This window comes from Saccostrea echinata, unplaced genomic scaffold (assembly GCF_033153115.1).
Source record: "Saccostrea echinata isolate AGI-Se365-2 ecotype Australia unplaced genomic scaffold, CSIRO_AGI_Sech_v1 ptg000030l, whole genome shotgun sequence".
Classification (NCBI taxonomy): Eukaryota; Metazoa; Mollusca; class Bivalvia; order Ostreida; family Ostreidae; genus Saccostrea; species Saccostrea echinata.
The window spans coordinates 31,127,709-31,146,800 of NW_026889779.1; the positions used below are offsets into that span (position 1 = coordinate 31,127,709).

Below are 19,092 nucleotides of genomic sequence, written 5' to 3' on the forward strand. Positions count from 1 at the left end.
CGATAAAAAGAACACTTCAAAGAAACCTGCGGCTTTGCAAACTCCATTCATTCATTTATTCTCTCAAAAACCATATGAATGGTACAAGAGGTACATATATATACATATTTACAATAATTATGGACGAGCAGAGATTACAGGAGGACAGACAGTGTCAAAAATTTTGGTAATAAATATACACAATTTTCTTAAGAATGATGGATCAGTATTTGTCATTAAATTACAAAATTTTATAACATTTGGATGTACATAGTATTTCTTTAACAGAAAATCTTTTCGAATATTACATAATACATTACATTCAAGTAAGTAATGAAATTCGTCTCCAATTTGATTATTATTAATAAATAGCACACTCTTTCATTTCTTTCAACATTATTCCATCTACCCACCTCTATGGGAAGACGATGGTTACTTGATCTGAATTTTGAAAAGATATTTCTAAATTTTCTTGGTAAAATAGATACATGTATTCGGTTTTTTTATGAGGAATAAATTTTTATACGGTAAAGCAATTTTATTCGCGAAAGTTTAATATTAGCGAGACCATCTTCTCACGAAAATTCCATTCTAGCGTATATTTGCAATATGAAGATTAATTTCTTAGTGGCACCATTTGCGAAATTAAGGCAAATTTATAATTACATATAGAAGTGAAATAAGAATTTTTATTTTTTTATTAAGCTAGAGGTAAGAACATCAAAGTTAAAATATTTATTTTGACATAGAATACAATACGTCTCTTTTAAATACAGCAAACATAAATATTGTCCATACACTGTATACATAAATATGAAATTTACATTTGCAAATATTTTAATGAATCTAATGAAAAGCAAAAATGTTCCTTCTCAAGAGGTCTTGAGTGGCGGATCCAGGATTCTTGAAAAGGGGTGCCCAACCAGTTGGGTGTCTGGGGTGGGGGTCCAGGGGACAAAGTCCACGAAAGCAGTTTTTTTAGGAGTATTGTGGAACAGTTTTTCGACTTACGTATTTTAGCTATACTTTATGTATAATTAATGAAATATACCAAAACAAAAAATTGATTTATTAATTTGCTGTGCATATTTTTGAGTTTTGGTCACAAAAGAGTGTGTGTGTGTGGGAGGGGGGGGGGGCTCTAAATCTGCCAGTGCATGATATGACGTAGGTTACAATAACACGGGACATGCAACGGCCCTTCATGCTTCATAGGATTTGATTTTGTGACTAAACAAGTTCATTTTTAACATTGTTATTATTTGTACACTGCATACTCAAAAATTTTAATTCCTTGGTATATTTATGCAGTTAAGTGAAATTTATGCCTTTGATCTAAAATAAAATAAATTGAAACATACAGTGTATTTCAATTCAAGCATTATCAGCAATTTATTTGGTCAATATGAGTCAACTGAAGACCTAATTTGAATGTATAATCTCCATTTAAGTAATCAACGGAAATTTCTGTCCATAAATACATCGTTGTCCTTGAACATTTTTTCCTAGGAGTAAATGGCTGGAACCCTATGATGAAAATAAAATATCTGATATACAAAATATAACTCGAACTCAATGGGACCAAAAAAAAAAAAATTCGAAAATATATCCGAGGGCTCGAGATCTCGAGGTAAAAATACATAAAGAAAATGTGGTTGTGACTTCCAATTCGCTTCGACATATCCATGGTATTTGAAATATCGAAGTTTGAGATATTTAGGTTCAATTGTAATCAATATTTACATAAGATAGCAATTTACAAGAATGCAAGATATTTTTTCTCATGTTAAAAAAATTAATCATTCGTGTATAGAAATTGAAGGTTCTTATGTGAAGAATGAATAAAATGTGGCAGGGATAAAAACTACAGAATAAATACTGTGTAAAACTTTATTCTGTTCTTGTTTAGAATTTGCGCTTTGCTTGCATTTAGACAGAAGAATTTAGTCTCAAAAAATGAGACGAAAACGGAAGTGGAAGATATTACTTGTTTTGGCAGTACAGAATATGTAATTTGTAGAATTATTTATTAACATCTTTATAATAAATATACCAAAAATGGGATCAATAACCCATGGATATCTTGCATACAGAATATTCTTCACACTGCGGGACTGTGTAATGCTTGGAATTATCAAAATCGCGACTACAATAAACCAAAAGCTCAAAGACCAGTTTTTACAAAAATGGTAAGCACCTATAGTGATATGAATAATTCCAGTAAAGGTATTACATACATAATTTTTAAAACAAAGTTTGAATGTGAAAAATACTTACATTGTAGTTGTAGCTGTAGTTATAGTTGTGTAATATATCGATTTAGTGTTCAATGAAGCGACAAATTCAAGAGATAATAACTGTCCCCAAAGTTAAAAAAAATCCCCCAGAAAAATTTCACAGTAGCATCATGAAAATTAAAGCATAAAATAACGTGTATTCTATAGTAAATAGGTTAAGATTACACGGTTTCATCAGATCCCGACTATTTTTTCTTTTTTAAATTTGTCAAAATGAACCACGAGTTTTTGCGTACACCTTAATTGTTTTTGTTACATTCATGAGTTGCTTGTGAGAAATGGAAGGAATCGGTCGTCAACCCTGTTTTCGAAGGGGGGAAAACATCGTTCTCAGAACAATTAAACTCTTCGGTGACAGTTATTTGTATGGATTAGTCTTGACTGATTACAATATGGATGTTTATTTTTATTTATTTATTTTTTTTTTTACAAAGTCACTGGTTTTGACCAAAGCGTGCCTCGCTTTCGTGAAATTCATCTCCAAGTTTGTCACGACGAACCCAACCATGTCATTTAAAGATAATTCATCCATCGTTCGCTGCATTCTCGGAGAACACGGCGTCCGTAGAGGAAGTAGCTAATACCAGTAAGTTTTTTTTTTTGAATTTTAATTTCATAAAATTTACAGAGAGGATAATCACACACACAAACAAACATGGACAAGGGAGGATTCTGTTTCATGCCTTTTCCCATGGAAATTTAGTTAGTTTTTTCATTGTCTTCCTAAGAATGTATGTGCATGAAATATGAAAAAATGGTCTACATTTAGGATAGAAGGAAAGCATTTTTGACATAAAAAATGAAATTAAAAGGAAGAATTACTTCTATTTCTTGTATGTCAAATTCCTAGAAAATTAACAAAACCACCTCTTTGCGGTTTGTTATGGCCACTCGCTAAAATAAAATCCCCCCTTCCTAAAAAAGGAAGATACTTAATTTATGTTTAATATATAATTGTAATAAGTAAAATTATCTACATTTTTTTTTCAACATTTTTTCAATAAAATCTTAAAAATCTTATAGATGAATATATGGGATATGTAAAAAAAAAAAGGTCAGCATTTTTAATATCATCGAACATTTACAATTACTTAATAATTTATAATTTTGAAATTTACATCATTTACAACTAAATCAATCCAAGAATAAGTATAACAACCCTTGCTTCTAATTTTTTTTTGGTTTTTGTACCAAGTGTTCATAATTATAATTTTTAACCGTGAAGTTATATTTTAATTATCATATTCATCTGTAATTAATTCGTATGCTATAAAAGCCATAAAATGAAAAATAAAGAGTGTAAAATATCGGATTAAATCTTAACATTTGATACTGTATAGGAACTTTACAATAAATATACTAGACTTGACGCACATTTTCACATTTGAAAAACTAGTTTAATAATTTTTTTTTTTTTTAATAAATTTTTAATAAATTTACAATGAATACAAGACAATTTATTTGTTATCAATTTGAAAACTACAATTTTTGTTTTACGAAATGCCTTACCACCTTCACTAAGATTAATAAACAAGACCGTTTACTGTTCTTGCGCACCGAAAATAAAGGTTTATATTCTAATAGATTCAAGAAATGCAGGTTCACTTATAAATGGGCAAACGATATTTTCGAAATACTGTGTTTCTTTTACGTTCAGTAATTGTTATCTACTAAGGAAATAAGATAATCTCTAATTTTTAAAGAAGTTGAAAGTATGAACGCATGGTTTGGCAAGTGATTTCGAATAGAACAAAGAATGATCACTTAAACTCTGAATCTATGTTTTCAGACAGACAATGGACAGGAGGGAACTTAGAAACTTTGTAGATATGCCTCACTTCCATCCGGAAAAAAATATCGTCAACGGCATCGACCTGTACAAGAATGGGAGACATATTCACGAAATCAAGCATGATATCGATAAACAAATTCACCAGCAACCTGCGAAAATCCGCACCCTCAGCGTTGGATCAGAGGGAGAGCCCGCCTCACCTACTGTTGGATCCCCCTCTCCAATTGCTGGATCGGCGAAAATGTTTTCTTTGTCGGAAAAACAGTCTTGAAGAAGGATTAATATGAACAAATATTTTTGACCATTATACGATTCCTATTTTTCAACACTTATAGATGGACTAAGTGGTGAATAAAGACATTAGAAAATTTTGTTTTTCTTTATCATCTTAAATTAAAACGAAGATCAATATTTGGGACAAATTCATCGAGATTCATATGTTATTATTGCATTATATGCCTACACATGGGCTTTTTAATCACAATAAAAATTTCAAACGTAAAATAGAATAACTTCAATTTCAAATGTATTTCAAAAGTATTCAAAATCAAGAGCTTTTTGAAGATAATATTCAGACTCCCCCCCCCCCCCACCCCATCCCCCCCCCCAAAAAAAAACCCACATCATATTAACATGTAAATATACTATCAGTGAATTCGTCAATTTTTGGTATTTTTTTTCTGAAAAAGATCATCACAAATTCCTTTTTTTAAATTGACAAATCCTTCTTTAAAAAGAAATTAAAAAGATGATTTTATACTGGGAAAGATGAGATCGAATCACTATTAGACACAGAAGTTATTACCAATTAATTATATCGCTTAGTCCTCTTAAAATTCCACTTTTTTTTTTTTTTTTTATTTAAAATTCGAATATAGGAAATATCGTCTTTTCAGAAAATTATATGATACCTTCGAACTGAATAGGTGATATCATTTATTTGGACGGTTAACGTTGATTTTAATAATTTAAAAATTACAGAATGGAAAAAGAAACTTTTTGGCCCTATTTTGAGTAAACTATTGTATACCAATAAAAACTCAGTACAACTAGAGACTAGGCCTACAGTGTAATATTCTTTTCAGTTCGTCAAAACTAAAAAGAGAATGTCCACCATATTATACTTATTGCTAACACGCAAGACAAGTTATCCCCCTTGACGATTATATTCCCCGCCAATATTCCTTCCCACGATGCAATTTATGTAAATAAACGCGTCATTTGACGAGAAGTTGTACTCGCATTCGATTTCAAAAAATTATCACCAAGGATCACTGCCTGGTGAGTAAATCTATCTGATATTGATATTGAATCAGTGGCATATGCAAAATTGTTTTTATAAGTAAGTAAATAATGTATTTACTTCCAATATTGGACCCAGAAGGCACACAAAGGCTTTCAATCAGATTGGGGGATTTTACTCTTTATTTTGTTACTTGCGTCTCTGTGTTTTTTCTGGGTCCAAAACTTCAAATCAGATCTTAATACGCTCCGAAATTCTGTACAGTGACTATCAGAATTTCGGAGCAAAACAAAGATCTGATTTTAATCAGATTGGAAATGTCCAAATGATAGTCGAACATTTGAGTGTTCAGGGTCTGGGAGGAGGGTACGGGAGGGCTTGGGACCTATTTTATTATTTTATTTTTTTCAATAAAACTGCTTCGATCTTGACATGTGATATAAGATTATTGGTGTAATCTTCCTCTTCTCTCACCATTTTACATCTTTCACTTCTGTTATTCTGTACCTTACCCATCCTCTCGAGATCTTCAGTGGCGGATCCAGATATTTCAGAACGGGGGGGGGGGGTTCAGTTCAAGGATGGGGTTTTCTGACAAACGAAAATTTAAAGAAAAAATTGAATCAGTCCTGATACTACAATGATGCCCATTAAAGTGATAAATATTTCCGTGTAAATGAAACATTCTGACCTTTCTTTAAAAAAGAGAACGCGGTTTATTTTACGGATCAGTGGGCGGGGAAACGACAGTCTGCACTGTGAGGGAGCCCTCAAGTGTCCTAAATTTTCTCATATGCTTCATTCGAATGCCTATAGGTACAGGGTATTCTTTAAATACAATAGCCAATCAGATTGGCAGTCTACATAAACACCGGGTAAACGTGTGTTCGATCGATATCTCTATTGCTGCAATAACTTAAATAGACATGACACGCACACACATGTACATGTAAATATGTACAAATTCATCACAATTCGTGAGTTTTACAGAAGAGGATAGTCTCTCACTCTCTCTCTAAATTTCATAAAAACCCAATTTCAGCAAAACTCGTGTTTCTAGCCTCAGAGAGTGGAGTGTCTTAAAACATGTAAATTAAAACTCACGCATTGCAACGAATATGTACATAATTACATGTATATGTATTTGTCATGTCTATTTAAAGGGGCTGGGACACAGATTTGAAGCTCATATTTTCTAAAATTTTCTAAATACTATCATGACATATGTTGCTAGAGCATTTCGCATCGAAATATATTAAAAGCATGTTTAGAAACTTCTTTTATCTGGAAATTATTAAAACCACGAATTTCGGGACGCGTTTGATTGACACATATCCTTACACTTTCTCAAAGTAAACTTTATCCATAATACTTAAGAAAAGTAGAAATTTGTTGTGTATTAAGGAAAAATATGAAAACCAAAATCCAGTAAGTTCAGAGTAGAAACGCGAGAAAGAAAAAAAAGCTCACAAGTATTATCAGTCCATGCTCAGTGATGTATGCAGACTAAACAAATTGAACACACTCGGTAAAACGTAAAAACTAACAATAACACAGCTGGTGCCCTGTTTACAAACACAGCTCTTGACGTGATATTATGAAGAAGGACGTTATCATTTAATTATAAGAATATTCATGTAAGATCAATACATTAAGCTGAAGTTATTTTTTGAATAAATATAGAAATTTGGAATGTAAATATGCAACTGTGTCCAGGCCCCTTTAAGTTATCACAGCACGTGTATCTATCGAACACGTGTTTACCCGGTGTTTATGTAGACTGTCAATCTTATTGGCTATTGTATTTATGGAATACCTGTGTTCTATACAAGTATTCGAATGAAGCATGTGAGAAAATTTAAAACAATCGATGGCTCTCTCTTTCTCTCAGTGCAGACTGGTGTTTCCCTGCCTACTCGCCCCTACAATAAGAGGAAAAGAAAAAATGGACATATCATTATGTAACAACTATTGTTCAAAAGAAAGCTCAAAACGTTTCGTTCAAAGAGAAAATTTTCCACTTCAACGCGCTTCATTCAATTCTATTCTATTCATTCATTCTATGGCCACCTAGATACCCCACACACCTATGCCAGAGGGATGCGGTGCAAACCTATAGGAAGGGTGAACAATATAATTGTTCTGTCGCCTTCTTCCAAGTCAATTTTCAAAAGCTAACATATTTGAATGGTTTTTCATATTTATGTAATGAATTTTCACAAAACGTAACTTGGGAAAAAAAGAGATTACTCTGATGTTGTTGTAACTTGTGTTTTTCACTATATAAATCAAAGGAAAATGACCCCCCCCCCCCCTCCGAGAAACAAAAAATCCTTTTGCAGGTCTTATAGATTGTTATTAAGCAAATGCATGCCGAAGCTTTTGTTGTTTCACCGGGTTGGGTGGGCATATGTTTATAGAGCAAAATACACCGAAAATGGCCATCTTTTATGACTAATTTCAAATGATATACAACTATGAACTTTTACTAATTTAATCAGATATAAATTTAATTCGTTTTACATAAGTTTCTCAAACGTAATTATTAAGAGGTGATTTATCCACATCCATGTGTATTTCAAAATCCGATTAGATTTTAAAGTCTGATTTCAATGGGGAAAAAACTACACCCCTTGTCAAAGAGTTGTATTTAATAAAAATTAGTTACTACACTTCAGTAATTAACTCTGGTATCAGATCTGTTAATCAGTTTCTAAGGAAGTCAGCTTTGCATTCAAAGAAGATTTATTAGGAAATATTTCAACTTATATATTTAGGATTTCATATTTCCATAGTAGCCTAAACTCCTTGATGTATTATTCATTATCGCCAATCTCTTCCTTACTCTGCTCAGTCACATAATCCCCCCCCCCCCCCCATTCCGATTCACTCTACATCGATGATCACAAAACATGTAGTTTTATATACTAGCTTTTGAGTCAAACATATTTTGTTAAGATACAAACATCACTTGGCTAATACACGAGACAATGTGGCTGAAATATAATACAATGGACACTAAATACTTTTGAACATCTTATACATTGTTATCATTTTAATTAATATTTATGATAATTATACATAATTATGACTCAATACATGTACAAAATAACATTGCTTTTCTTAAGATTTTATACAATTAATTATTTAATATTCTTGAATAATATTCTTAAATTATTTTTTATATTTGACAACAAGGAGTCATGGACAAAAGAGAGTACAGGCGTTATATGGGTACGACCCAATTCAATCCCCAGACAAACATAGTCAATGGAGTGGACCTCTTCAAGAATGGAAGATTTATCAATCAAATCAAAGTCAAAATGGACAAAGAGAATTCCGCCGCACTGTCGAGAGCCTGTGCAACATGTACTGGATCTGGTGAGCCCGCCCCAGTGGTATCTGGATCCTCCTCCATGTCCTCACAATCCTCTTCCACTACAAGCCTCCAGTTCGCCACATTCATTTAGATTGAGGCATTTCCTTTTAAGGAAAAAAACATTACAAGTTACTGTTCCTGAAAGTTCTCTGTTTGTAGGAATTGTATCTGATAGTTTAGTGAGTTTACTATATATTCAGATTCACTCTTGTTAATTGAAAGTGGACATATCCAATGCAAAAATACTCCATCGACTTTGACTCTGCCAGAAAATTTGACAAACTTATTTATTGCATCAGAGTAGAAGAATGACATAATATATAACATACGTTAGAGCAGAAATGTTGGTTTTAGCGTTACTGTATTTTCAATACTTAGTCTAATAAAGTTTTATTTGTTTGTTGTTGTTGTTATTTTCACCTTCTTTCTTTACATAATAAGAGTATAATCAAAGGTTTTTTCCTATCTACTTTTTTTTGCATACCATTTTTTCCCTTATCAAAAGTTCCCCCTTTTTTTTTCGTTCGCACCTGCGAGTAAAACATTTTTATATGTAAAACCTGTAAGATTCAGCGATCACCTCATCTCTCCAAAGCCGATTAGAAGGAATACATGCAAAATTAACTTCGAGTTGGATAGAACAAATAATTGAACACAGTGCAAGTTTTTACTATGAAAAATCTAATACCTTATTAATTTTGATCCCCAAAATTTAGTATCGCGAATAAAAACAAGCATCATGCTGTAAATGTATATGCCAGCATCGTTTTTTGAATAACAAATATTGAAATGAAATGCTTACCTTTCAAGGATGGATAAAAGGAGTCAAATGCAACGAAAACTATGTTGAAGTCAACATTGTGGGTAATATTTGGGTGACGTCACATTTGATTGCATCAGCTAAATTTCATTTCATCATACACCACCATGTTTTCTTAGATTACATCAGCCGAAGCTACACATATGGAACGCCAAAGCTGTCTTGAGGTATTGTATATCATATTCGAGTCAGTTCAGTATATAAAATGGTCACTACGCCTTATTATAGGGTGAAAGACACATAATAAAACGGTGTGTTCTATATGATAAAGGGTCGGTTCACAATGTAAAATGGTTAATATTTATAGGGTGAAAGACACATAATACACGGTGTGTTCAATATAATAAAGGGTCGCTTCATTATGTTAAATGGTTACCACTCCTTGTTATAGGGTGAAAGTTATATAATACAAGATGTGTTCCATATAACATTTGTTCGGTTCTCTATGTATATTTTATGCGGTAGCCGAACCATCTATTTGAAGATGATTGGTGGTGTCCTGTTGATGTGCAATAATTAGGTTTCAGAATTTTCATTTTCACCCTGGGGGGCAAATGGGGGGTTGAAAATGATGTTTTTATACAAAAAAGACCCTGGTTCCCAGAACTCCTCCTACATTTTATGCAGTAGCCTAATCAACTTTTGGATGATGATTGAAGGCGTCCTGTGGATGAGCAATACGGTTTCGGAATTTTTCGGGGGCAAACAGGGCTCCAAAAATGACGTTTTTTCTGCAATTTTAATCTACTTTAGTAACCATGGCAACATCATTCATGGAAATCAAAAACTGATAAACATTGAATTATGTACATTATTAGAGGCTGATGGTGCACAAAGTCATTGAAATTGTTCACTGATCCTTATTGACCTTTGATGAGGTCAAATACCAAACTCCAATCGAAGAAATGAAAATATCATGTTCTTCTTCACCTTACAACCATATAGTCCTGTTGGAAATGTCTTAATGGTGACGTAAACATAGTTGATAATGAGAACCTTAAATCACTTATTTTAAAAGAGCCAAAATTAAGGGAACCGCGATCTTTTAACTGGCGTCATAATTTCATAAGTATTATGAATTCTATGGAAGATCATGGCCGTAGGAAATTGCTTGTCAAGGAATTTTGGTAGTTGATAGTGCCCCCCAACTGAAAATGTTTGGCTGTGCCCCCCCCCCCCCCCCAAACTGAAATTGCTTCCTACGGTTCTGAAGATTACGCCAGGCGATGGGTCAAACATGAAAAAGAAGACCTTGACACTTTGTCAGAATGGATTAAATGTATCAGATGGATGTTACAATCTCGCATGAAGCAACTGAGGGGCAATATGAAAACCATCTGTCTCTCTGTGTTCAATAACTCAGAAGTGAAAAGAGAATTAGATAGATTACACGATCAGTTTGTACTGGTCCCAGCTGAAAAAGCAGGAAATAGCATTGTCTTTGTTTGCAAGGCTCGTTATTTTTATTGAATTTAGAGGGGTTGGGATTTACTGGGATTACCAAGTGGTAATCCAACTTATACCCATAGCTCCCTTTCTAAGGAGGAAATTCTTCAAAATCATATGTCAGTTTTAAATGTTTATTAATATTCCAAAGAATATAAATGAATTTGAATTACCATGCCTATATGGAATTCATAAACTTCATTAAAATCCTTACAAAGATACATAGTAGGTTCCAGTAAATGTTCTACCAAGCCTCTTTCTTTACTCCTCATAAAGATATTAACACCAGGAGTACTGTACAACAATATATTCAAGAAGTGGTGTGAATCAGATGTGGATTATTAAAAATTCCAAGGAACTTTTAAACAATTTGAAATCAAAATATTTTACCAAAATCAATAACATCAAAACACAACTTTTCAACACTTTATAGCAAAATTTGCTACGATTAAGTAAAGTCAAGGCTTTTTGACATCATTGACAGCTGCTTTTTCAATAAAAATGGAACTCGTAAATTTACTTACCTTGTCATTGGTCATTTGCAAGTTTATTTTGTTAATAAAACCATTCTAATTGTACAAACAAATACTATGAAATTAACATAAAAAGATACTTGAATTTCTGATTGACAATATCTATGTAGTTTTTGGAGACCAGGTCTTACAACAATCTGTCGGAATTCGATGAGTACCAATTGCGCCCCGTTATTAGCAGACCTATTTTTGTTTTCATACGAAGCAAAATTAATTCAAAATCTTGTACAGGAGAAGAATACACTTGCTGTGGCCTTCAACTCGACATTTAGATATAACGACGACGTATTATTAATTAACAAGAGTTATTTCCATTCATATGTCGACTCGATATTACGGAAGCCCCTCTAGGACCTATCAAAAATATTTTTTTAATTCGATATAACGAATTGTCGAATTTGTTATAACGAATTTAATTCGTTATAACAATTTCTTTGAATTCGTTATAACGAATTCAATCTGTGATAACAAATTTATTGAAATCGTTATAACGAATTCAAAAATTTGTTATAACAAATTTAATTTGTTATAACAAATTCTAAAACTTGTTATAACGAATTAAATTCGTTAAAACGAATTCCTTAATTTGTTATAACGAATTAAGTTCGTTAAAACGAATTCGACAAATCGTTATATCGAATTCAAATATATTATTTTATAGGCCCCGATTGTTGAATTTGATTAAACGAATTTAATTCGTTATAACAAATTTTAGAATTCGTTATAACAAATTCAATAAATTTGTTATAACAGATTAAATTCGTTATAACGAACTCAAAGAGATTGATATAACGAATTAAATTCGTTATAAAAAATTTGACAATTTGTTATATCGAAATCAAAAATATTTTTCGATAGGTTCTAAATGGGCTTCCGCAGGATATATCCCAATGAGCTTGAAATAAAAGATACCTAAGATATGTGATATATCAGTCGATATAGGAATGTTAGTAAAATGTAATCATTGTCAATTGATGAAACGCTGACGATGTATCTAAAAAAAAGCCATAGCAAGAGTGGTCTTCTGTTGTAGAAGTTTTTGAATAAATTCTACTTCATTGGAATATAAACACATGTTGGCAAATAAAGGAGCAAATTAGTGCCCATCGAAATTCCCTGGATTATTGACAGATCCTTGGAGGACCTGATCTCCAAAGACTACATAGATGTTGTCAACGAGGAATTTTCATCTTTTTAATATCAACTTCGGGGTACTTGTGTGTAGAATCACAATAAATTTTATCACAGTAACTTTGTAAATTACTTCTGACAGGTTATGAAAATTTAGGGGTCACATTTTTGTTTAAAAAAGCAGTTGTCTATGATGTCATAAAGCCTGCTTTTTAATTTGGTTTTGAGGAATGTTTGTATATGGCGCAGAAAAGTCATGTGCTTAGATTCTATTGATTTTAGAAAAGTTTTGTGATTTAAAATTGTCAAAAAGTTCTTAGAATGTTTGAGAATCCACAATTGATTTACACCACTTCTTGAATTAGCTGAAGTACAATACGTCTGAAGTTTCACCTTCACTGCAGTTAATATTTTGGTGAGCAATAAGGATAGAGGCTTGGTCGAACATTTACTGGACCTGCAAGACAATAGATTTTTGCAAGCTGGTAATGATACGGTAAATCTGACTGGAACGTTATAAATCTAAAACTTGATTTTGAAGAATTCCATCTTTTGAAAGGGAACTCTGAGTATAAGTTGGATTACCAGACGTATAAGTAAAACTGAGTTCTTCTAAATGCAATTGTAATAAAGAGCAAAGACTACTATACAGTATTTGTTAGTTACAAGTTTTGTCAGTTTTAACCAAAACATATTTTTCATGTAGTCTTTCTAATTCTTTTATCACTTCTGGTCTACTTAAAACGGAAGGATAGAAAGTTCGCATTTTCCGTTTAATTTTCTAATGCGATTCTTAAATATACATGTATCTAGAAAACTTTATTCTGAGAGGACAGAGTGTCCAGATCTTCCTCTTCATATTTAGCCCATCGTATAACATAGTCCTAGAAGAAATTCATAATAAAAATAAAGTTATGTCGCCACTTGAAAGATCTGGGCTCGATGAATTTAAGACCTTTTAAAATGATTTTTGGGGTCGTTATTTTGAACTATACTCACATCAGTATAGTAATGGTGTATTTAGCTGGAGTATACTTGAAAGAAGGAGAAGAACATATACAAACCCACTTTGAAAGTTTTATTTCAAAAGTAAATAAATAAAACACAACTGCATTCAAATTAAATTATGTATAAAAATGATAAAGCATATTCACTATGAGTACACTACCATTAACAATAATACAATAGAGGCAAACAGGCTGCACAAATTACAGCAAATTACAGACATATCAAAATCATTTCACATTCAATTGTTCAAAACAATTCATCAGAATTTGTATCCCTGATTAGGGTTCAAGTACAACTTTGTCCTATAGTCTGTTCAATTGTCCAAAGTGTGGATACTGTTCGTATAGGTTAGTTGGTCATTAAATCATATCACCATTCGTCAAATTGTTTCTATAAAGATAGGTTTACGCCCATTTATGGTACCAGCTTTGAGATGCTAAAGAAGTTGGGGACCCAACAGGAGTGGAAGGCTCGCCCTGAGACCCTGTACTGTTGGAACGGACCCTCATTGGTTCCAGAGACGAATGCTTCTCCATCTCATGTCGGATCTCATGGATGAACCTCCCCTTTTTGTACAGGTCGATACCATTGACAACATTTTTCTCCGGATGAAAGTGTGGCATATCGACATAGTTTCTCAACTCTCTTCTGTCCATAATGTTAGTCTGGATATGGAAAGAACAAATTACTCGTATTATATTTCATTGACAAAAAATAAAATAATACATTAAAAAAATATAGTTAAAATAAAATAATAAATAAAAAATCTATAGATGATAAAAAATAATAAATAAATAAAATTATAGATAAGCTTTTCTGGTGTACATACGTATTTCGCTGAAAAATGAATCATTTATTTGTTTTGTCTTTATGGATTTTCAATTTGAAGTTATAAATGAAAAATGAAAATTAATAAACGAGACTTCATAAGTGATTCTTCTCAAAAGACAATGCTTGTACATGCTATTTAGACGAAATTCAATAATCCAATAATTAATTAGTCTAGATAAAAAGATGCTGAAATGTCCACTTACCTTGAATTTGTAAAATTTGAATCGTCTCTATCTCTGTATGAGTCTGAATTGATAAGTAGTGGTGTATTTCCCCTTATATACTTACGCAATGTTTGTAAACAAAAAGGAAAAATGAAACCACAGCTGTCATTTTAAAAGTGGTCACATGATTAAAAAATCCCAATGCCACGTAAACATGCTTTTGTTATGCTTTAAATAAGCTATATAAACAAATTACTTAAATATTTATCATATTCAATTTATTTTTAAACATAATTCTATACATGTTCGTGAATGAAAATTTATTTTGCATGCTTATTCAGTACGGTCATACAACTTAGATTATATAAATACAATATTATACATTATTTAACATCTAAGAATTATGTTTACAAACTTTGTAGCGTCACTTGCTGTTTTCGGCGTCCTAATTTATTGAGGTTCAGGGAAGACGTCGTTATTTTTTAAACAGCTGTTTTGAATTTCATTCCGCAACGCACAAGAATTGTGCGACTTCAGCTTTTCGGCACTATGGCATAAGAACCTTTTTCACATGGACGTTTCTTTTTTCAAAACAAGTTTCTTCACCATCCCTTTTCCCAATATTTTACCTCTGATTATCAAAGCTGTGCATATTTCTTTTTCTTTTCAACATTGGTCCACGACATAAATTCAGGTCATGGATATCAACAAAAAAAAGTTTGAATCCATTTCTAGCACAAGGATTCAAATTCAATTTAACATCAAAACTGTCTCTGATATATAAACAAATTTGTTTTGTAGACATATGTAGATACAAGTTTATGTGAATAAAGTAATAACATCTAAGAATTTTGAATATTTTTTCCCTAACATGTTCGTACAAAGGACAATCAAGTAAAAATGTTTTTTTTTTCCATATTCAATGATTGTTGCCTAGACAACGACTTCAATATTTCATGGGGATGTGACTTTGACCTGATATATTATATCGAGTGAAAATCAAGACACACATTCGGGAGCAAGCAACAACAGACTGACAATCAAGAGTTCAAGGATTCTAAACCAAACATTATTTTCGAGATAGACAGACAAACAGACCAATGTATGCGTCCTGTCCATCACATTTAGGAACGGACAGCAACTTACTTAAGTAAAACTGGACAGACTGCATATAGAAATGCTCATTTAGAAAAATATAAAGTAAACCTTTTATTTACTAGTAGTCATGCGTCATTAATCACTGAGTATTAAATTTTGTTAGTAATAGAAAAACAGCGACAAGATACAATTTAGAAAGAGGCATAAAGCTCTGTAAAGTGTTCTTATATAGTGTATTAGAATCAGAAACCGATATTCATATTACAATATGTTACAATAAGTAATACAACCAGGTGAAAATAATGCGTACATTCTGTTTTAATATTTTTATTTAAATTAAAAATGGGTTTGGAGAATCTAGACCTATAATTTGCAGTGCTCTTCTTTGTCGAATCGTAATTATACTATCTATTTCATGATGCACATGTGTTTGCATTAGTTATGAATCATGCATGAAAATCGTTGCAATCATCACGTCGCATAGAAAGTATCTCTAGTACAGAGCACTCTTACAGCATGTCTGCACTTACAGATCTTGTCAATAGATGAGTCACCAGTGTTGTGGTAAACAAATGTATGATGTGCATGTTAAAATAGCTTCATTTACAATGAAATCGAGTATAGTTCAATCATTTAACTATATTGTTTTACAGACAGAATGTAATTTGATTAATACGTTCAAATTATTGACAGAGGGATCCTTCACAGTGTGCTTGATTAATAAAAATTGTCACGCTAAAATTGAATTCGAAAACATTGCAAATTTAGGTCAGAAAAATCAAAAATTTTTATAAACTTCAGATCTACAAAATAATGCGTACCTGTAAATTTGTACTAAATGAAGTGTTCTTAAAATTTAAAACCTAGATTATTGTCCAAAATCATTAAAAATTTATTCCTGGCATACTCAAAGACCACAAATGGTGGAAGAATAAACCATGCAATTAAACGATTTTTCTAATTTTATTGAATATCCATCAGCATTTTCATATAGTCATACTTCATCAAGATGAGGTGATCCTAATATTGGCATCATTAGTGAAATTGTTTTGGCTTCAGATTAGTGGGATATCCTTTGAGATTTCCTCCAATCTTGCCCCTCATATATAATCCTATTTTCACCCTCAAATTCTTTCCCACCTACCGCCTCTTAACCCCTTGCCCCCATTCTTTAAAGAGTTTAAGCAATGTTTACAAACCGAGGAAATGAAATTTTAGAAACCTAGTTCCAGACGGGTGCCCTATAAACACACACAGATATGTCCTTCGTGTTTTTGATCCACTGTGCACTTCTTACAACTCATTTACACTGTCAGAACGAATCGCAAAGTACAACCATCCATGCAGATCATTTGTGAGCTACAAGTACATTAGAGAAATTTTACACTTAATCAGTAATACATTTTGGCTCATAGCTACACAATATCTTCCGTGTTCCAACAACGTTTGTTACTGGGATGAAAGGAGCAGTTTTCTCGAGACACCTGGTGGAAATATCTTAAAGTTTACCAAAGACTCATACAATTTGTAAAATCGAAATTTAAAACACCTACATTCTACTTTTTAGTGTAAAAAAGGTGAAAAACGGATAGTTAATCAACTACAATTATTAATTTTTTTCATTTACAAGTATATTTCAAACAAAATCAATGTAAAGATCCTGTTACACATCATCTTATCCTGCCTTGTGTGAAAATAAATGAGAACAAGATGTGTTTGTGAAACACTGATGCCCCCGTATGGCAGCTTATGGCGAAGGTTAAAGTTTCTCAAATGCAAGTCAAAATCCAGGCCAAAAGATAAAAAATGTTAAATTTGAAAGCCCTAGCTGCAACTGTTCAAAAATTATGGCGAAGGTTAAATTTTTTTAAAAGTAAGTAAAACATCAAGGTCAAGGTCAAAGTTGTTGGTATCCAAAGGAAGGTCTTGTCACAAGGATTACATATGTGAAGTATGAAAGCCCTAGCACCAACCATTCAAAAATTATGGCCAAAGTTAAAGTTTTTCAAAAGTAGGTCAAACTTCTATGTCAGGGTCAAAGGGTCAAAGTTGTTGGTATCCGAAGGAAGGTCTTGTCACAAGGATTACATATGTAAAATATGAAAGCCCTAGCATCAACCATTCAAAAGTTATGGCCAATGTTAAAGTCTCATAAAATTTTGCAAAAGTGGGTCAAACTCCAAGGTCAAGGTCAAAAGGTCAAATATGATGGTACCCAAAGAAAGGTCTTGTCAAAAGGAATACGCATGTTAAATATGAAAGTCATAGCTCCAACCAATCAAAAGTTATGGGCAAGGTTAAAGTTGACAACAGACAGACAGACAAACAGATAAACAGACAAACAGACAGACAGGACAAAAACAATATACCCCCGGGATCTTTCGATCCGGGGGCATAAAAAACATATCAGGCCATTCTCCAAGGAGAACAAGATGTGTTTGTGAAATACTGATGCCCCCGTATGGCATCTTATGGTGAAGGTTAAAGTTTCTCAAATGCAAGTCAAAATCCAGGCCAAAAGATAAAAAATGTTGATACCCAAAGAAAGGTCTTGTCTTGAAGAATATCCCTGTGAAATTTGAAAGCCCTAGCTGCAACTGTTCAAAAGTTATGGCGAAGGTTAAAGTTTTTTAAAGGTAAGTAAAACGTCAAGGTTAAAGGGTCAAAGTGGTTGGTATCCAAAGGAAGGTTATGTCACAAGGATTACATATGTGAAGTATGAAAGCCCTAGCACCAACCATTCAAAAGTTATGACTAAGGTTAAAGTTTTGCGAAAGTAGGTCAAACTACTATGTCAAGGTTAAAGGGTCAAAGTGGTTGGTATCCAAAGGAAGGTTATGTCACAAGGATTACATATGTGAAGTATGAAAGCCCTAGCATCAACCATTCAAAAGTTATGGCCAAGGTTGAAGTTTTTCAAAAGTAGGTCAAACTCCTATGTCAAGGTCAAAAGGTCAAAGTTGTTGGTATCCAAAGGAAGGCCTTGTCACAAAGAATACACATGTGAAGTTTGAAACCCCAAGCACCAACTGTTCAGAAGTTATGGCCAAGGTTAAAGTCTCATAAAATTTTGCAAAAGGGGTCAAACTCCAAGGTCAAGGTCAAAAGGTCAACTATGATGGTACCCAAAGAAAGGTCTTGTCACAAGGAATACACATGTGAAATATGAAAGTCATAGCTCCAACCAATAAAAAGTTATGGGCAAGGTTAAAGTTCAACAGACAGACAGACAAACAGACACACGGACAAACAGACAAACAAACAGACAGGACAAAAACAATATACCCCCGGAATCTTTCGATCCGGGGGCATAAAAAACCTGATGGTCAAAACAATTTCAATTATAATGCCACTATCATGACAGTAATATT

The 19,092-nt window shown here is 32.6% G+C and overlaps 1 protein-coding gene and 2 long non-coding RNA genes across 3 annotated transcripts in view; 1 reads left to right on the forward strand and 2 right to left on the reverse strand.

Annotated features, from left to right (window-relative positions):
* Nucleotides 1-4,887: 4,887 nt before the first annotated feature.
* The window catches only part of LOC133197705 (exocyst complex component 2-like), an 83,065-nt gene continuing 68,860 nt past the window's right edge, over nt 4,888-19,092 (reverse strand). Inside the window, exon 31 of the mRNA XM_061333864.1 lies at nt 4,888-4,897. The gene's annotated coding sequence lies outside the window, so the exon portion shown is untranslated. The remainder of the gene's footprint in view (nt 4,898-19,092) is intronic.
* Nucleotides 5,268-9,089, forward strand: LOC133196705 (uncharacterized). Its single transcript, XR_009722400.1, has 2 exons — nt 5,268-5,349; nt 8,510-9,089. It is a non-coding gene; the product is annotated as an uncharacterized LOC133196705 (long non-coding RNA).
* Nucleotides 13,734-14,776, reverse strand: LOC133196706 (uncharacterized). The gene is made up of 2 exons (XR_009722401.1): nt 14,663-14,776; nt 13,734-14,293 (listed from the first exon to the last, which is right to left on the reverse strand). It is a non-coding gene; the product is annotated as an uncharacterized LOC133196706 (long non-coding RNA).